This window comes from Lucilia cuprina, chromosome 6, assembly GCF_022045245.1.
Source record: "Lucilia cuprina isolate Lc7/37 chromosome 6, ASM2204524v1, whole genome shotgun sequence".
Lineage (NCBI taxonomy): Eukaryota > Metazoa > Arthropoda > Insecta > Diptera > Calliphoridae > Lucilia > Lucilia cuprina.
This window is the reverse complement of record NC_060954.1, coordinates 47530743-47535742: the sequence shown is the minus strand read 5'-3', so window position 1 is coordinate 47535742 and position 5000 is coordinate 47530743. Positions and strand designations below refer to the sequence as shown.

The following is a 5000-nucleotide window of genomic DNA, read 5'->3' as shown; positions in this document are numbered from 1 at the left end:
AGCCAGTGCTCCAGCTATTTTCCAAAGATTAATTGAACAGACAATTTCCGGCATTCCAGGCTGCGTTAATTATTTGGATGATATAATATGTACCGGTTCCAATGATGAAGATCATATTAATAATCTCAAACTTCTTTTAACTCGTTTGTATGAATCTGGTTTTCGATGTAATTTTGAAAAATGCTCATTTATGCAACCAAAGATAGAGTATCTTGGTCATATTATTAGTTCTTCTGGAATTCAACAATCCGAAAATAGAACGGAAGCCATTAGTAAGTTGCCTCGACCAAGAAATATTGCGGAACTTCAGTCGTTTTTAGGAAAAGTTAACTATTACGCTTCATTTATTAAAAACTTCTCTACAATTTGTGGTCCACTCAATCTATTAAGAAAGAAAAATCAAAGTTTTTTCTGGGGGAAAGAACAAGAGAATTCTTTTCAAGAGCTTAAACATCAGTTAGTTGAAATGACTCAGTTAGCTCACTTTGATGAAACACTACCCATAGTTTTGGCGACAGATGCTTCCTCATATGGTGTCGGCGCGGTTATATCTCACATATACCCAGATGGATCGGAACGTCCTATTGCATTTGCTTCAAAAACCTTAAATGAAAGTCAGAAAAACTATAGTCAGATAGAAAAGGAAGCATTATCTATTATTTTCGGTGTAAAGAAGTTCCACGATTATTTATATGGAAGGAAGTTTACTTTGTTTACCGATCACAAACCTTTAATTTCAATTTTTAATCCAGAAAAAGGAATTTCTGTAACATCTGCCAACAGATTACAGCGTTGGGCTTTAATATTGTCTAGTTACGTATATACTATCAAGTATAAGAGTACAAAATGTCATGGGAATGCAGACGCATTGTCCAGATTACCTTACAAAGAAGATGTTGAGTTTGATAAATCAATTGAAGTTAATGAAATTAACATTGATGAGCAATTTGACAATTTTCCTATTGATTTTAAGGCAATTGCAAAATTTTCTAAAGAAGACAATAATTTAACAAAAGTTTTAAATTTTATACAAAATGGATGGCCAGATAAGGATAAGTCGTTCTCTGAAGAATTACTACCATACTACCGTCATCGTAATAGCTTGACATTTAATGGTGATGTTATAATTTTACAAAATAATTGTAACCGTGTCGTTATTCCCAAACGCCTGAGAAAACGTATTCTACAACTTTTACATCAAGGACATTGGGGGATAGTTAGAATGAAACAAATTGCGAGACGTTATTGTTGGTGGCCGAAAATTGATGAGGATATAGCTAAACTCGTGTCGTCATGTCAAGCTTGTTATTCACACTCAACAAATCCACCAAAACAGTTTTCTCCCTGGCCGAAAGCAACGTTACCATGGCAACGAATTCATTTGGACTATGCTGGTCCTTTCGAGAAAAACATGTGGCTGATAGTAGTAGATTCTTTTTCTCAATTTCCATATGTTATAAAAATGGAAAATAGTACTACAATATCTACGATCAAAGCACTACAAAACATATTTTCAATAGAAGGATTACCAGAAACAATTGTAACGGATAACGGAACACAATTTACGTCAAACGATTTTAAAGTATTCTGCCAAGTACATAGTATTGAACACCTTACTACAGCACCTTTTCATCCTTCTTCGAATGGTAATGCAGAAAGGTTTGTACGTACATTTAAAACTTCAATTAAAAAACAATTAACAGATGGTTCAAGTTTACAAGCATCAGTTCTTGCCTATATAACAACATATAGAACTAGTCCAAACTCATATGGAAAATCGCCCGCAGAACTTTTACATGGTCGACAACCTCGAACATTACTTTCTCTCTTAAGCCCTTCTAGCACCCACACCTCATGCTCTGATAATTTAAAACCTCCTATTAAAATTAATGATAATGTCTTGTGTCGAAACTTTTGGGAAGGGGATAAATGGATACCCGGAAAAATAATAAAACCTATTGGAAATATGATGTTTCTAATTGATGTTGGAAATAAAGTTTGGAAACGTCATATTAATCAAATTCGTTTGAATAAATCGCTAAATAACTCTAATTTTAAAAATGTTTCCCAATTAGCTCTTTCATTATTAGAATCAGTTCAACCATCACAACAAAGTCCTCAAACATTTGAAAATTTACAACAAAATATTGGAAATAGTCAAAATCCAAGTGATGAAGTGAATGATCATAGAGTCTTAATGGATGAAAATCCATCAGTATCAGTTCCTGAAACTCCATTAGCAATAGCAGAACCACAACCACGCAAATCAAGCCGCATTACGAAGAAGCCTGATCGTTACTCTCCTTAGTTACCATGTTTTGAAATAGACGAGGAGGAAATGTTATGTTTTACGTCCTTTAAATAATTATGTATAAAAACATACATTCATTGAATTTTATAATTTTGTTTTGTCAATTGTTTTTCAATAATTTTCTTCATTCAAGAATTAACTTTTAATAAACTTACAACTATTTGATTTTGTAAAATATTATATTTTCTTGAATTGAAAAACATTTTACTATCTATCTATCTATCTATCTATCTATCTATCTATCTATCTATCTATCTATCTATCTATCTATCTATATATCTATCTATCTATCTATCTATCTATCTATCTATCTATCTATCTATCTATCTATCTATCTATCTATCTTTCTATCTTCCTATCTATCTTTATTTCTATCTATCTATCTATCTATCTATCTATCTATCTATCTATCTATCTATCTATCTATCTATCTATCTATCTATCTATCTATCTATCTATCTATCTATCTATCTATCTATCTATCTATCTATCTAACTATCCATGCAAAAATAAAATAAATATATCCCCCTAATACTGTCTGTCATACAATAGTCTCAACACACTGGTAACTCTTTTTCAACTACTTTTTCCTGTTTGACATTTACAGCTGATTAGACTTTCACATAAAACAACTACCACAATACAACAATAAAACAATCAACTAAAAACAACAACAATAGTGAGAAGAAGTAGAAAAAACCCTACTCACACAGCAAAATACACCGAGAAAAAGAAAACAAACAACACGAAAAAAACATACAACACGACGACTTCGTCATCAAAATAATAGCGGTACGACGACGTCAGTCAGTTGCAAAGTGGTTGTTAAAGAGAATAAAACGTGAAAATTAACAAGTGGAGAAGAATTTTAAAGTGAAAAATAAATGGAAATTAAAAAAATTTTATTGATAAAATTCGACCAAGGGAAAAATTAAATAAACAAATATAAATTATTTATTTCAACAAAGTAAAGATAATAATAGTATTTTAATATAAAACAACAGCAAATACTACAATTAATATCAAAGTGAAAATTTTACAACAACAATATACGAAAAAAAAAAGTTGGGAAAAATTATACAGTGACATATTAGCTTAAAATGTACATATTTGGAATTGAATAAAAAGTGAAAAATATATAAAATTTTTTTTATTTGATACTTTTTTTCCGCAAAACCTGATTTTTTTCCATTTCTAAAGAAATATTGAAAAAATCCATTTATTAATTGAAGATCAACGCAAAACAGTTAAAAAAAGAGAGAAAAAAGAAAGAAAAAACCAATATGAAAGTAATTGGAAATTGAAAAACGAAAACGTAGTGGAAAAATTAATAAAAAGTGTTTAATTATTAGAATATTTTTGTTTAAACAACACCTGCTTGAAGAAAACATACAAAAGAAATTTCTCTATTTGTGCAATTAAATACATCAATAAGTGAATAAATTGTATCTTTGAAATTTTGTATCTACAATTTGCAAATCAAAAGTATCTTTTCTATGCAGAAACAGTAGCCAGCCGCAGCAACAGCAGCATCATCATCAGTGGTAAGTTATTATTCATCTATCGGTTTCTGTGTATATTTTGTAATCTGGTTATCGTTTGTATTTTTAAATTATTGAATGGGATTGCATGTCATTTCATCTGTATTTTTTTATTATTATTATTTTTTAGTTTTTGTTTTATCCATCTTCCATTTTGGTTAAATTGTTATTGTTTTCTCTTGCACAATGGGTAGTGAAAGGTTAATATAACTTGCACTTGGTTTTTGATGAGTATGTGTACTTGAAATAAATGTACAGTGGGGGTTATAGGTTAATGTTTTACTGAAGAAATCTAAAATTTTGGAAATATTTTTTTATTGTAAATTAAACTAAACATATGGGCTATTCTGTTAACTAGTCTAAATAGTATTTGACTAGTCAATGAAGAAGATTTTTTGTTAATTTATAGTCTTGTCATTACAAAGTTTAAGAATCTATGGTTTAGGCTTTTGACTAGTTTATGGAGAAGACCGTTGGTTAGTTTATATACTTGTCTGTTGAAAAGTTTATGAACTATTATGTTGACAGGTTTATGGACATCTTTATGTATGAACTTGTCTAAGGACTAGTCTATTAAGTACTGTGTTGACTAGTCTATCGACTTATCTATGGCCTATTCTATTGACTAGTTAATGTATTAGTCTGTTGATATATTTACTGTTTCGACAAGTACATCTGTCATCTAATTTACGTACTAGTCTGTTAACAACTATATAAAGAACACTATGGACTAGTTTACCGTGTACTACATTGACTAGTCTATTGACTAATCTATGGATAGAGCTGTTGACTAGTTTATGGACTAGAATATATCATAGACTAGACTATAGACCAGACTATTAACTGGACTATAGTCTAGATTATATACTAGTCAAGGGAATAGACTATAGACTAACGCATAGAATAGGCAAAAGATCAGACTATAGGCAAGTCTAAAGACTAGACTTTAGTCTAGACTAGACTATAAATTAGACTATAGACTAGATAGTAGACTAGACTATAGACTAGACTTTAGACTAGACTCGAGTATAGACTAGACAATAGACTAGACTAGACTATAGACTAGACTATAGGCTAGACTATAGACTAGACTATAGACTAGACTATAGACTAGACTATAGACTAGACTATAGACTAGACTATAGACT

At 30.3% G+C, this 5000-nt stretch overlaps 1 protein-coding gene across 4 annotated transcripts in view; it reads left to right on the top strand.

Annotated features, from left to right (window-relative positions):
- The first annotated feature begins 3006 nt into the window (after positions 1–3006).
- LOC111686718 (phosphatidate phosphatase LPIN2) overlaps positions 3007–5000 on the top strand; it is a 57188-nt gene continuing 55194 nt past the window's right edge. The window contains exon 1 of one of the 4 annotated variants that reach the window (XM_046953443.1): positions 3007–3855. The gene's annotated coding sequence lies outside the window, so the exon portion shown is untranslated. The remainder of the gene's footprint in view (positions 3856–5000) is intronic. The other 3 variants (XM_046953442.1, XM_046953440.1, XM_046953441.1) reach the window with 3 other exon arrangements.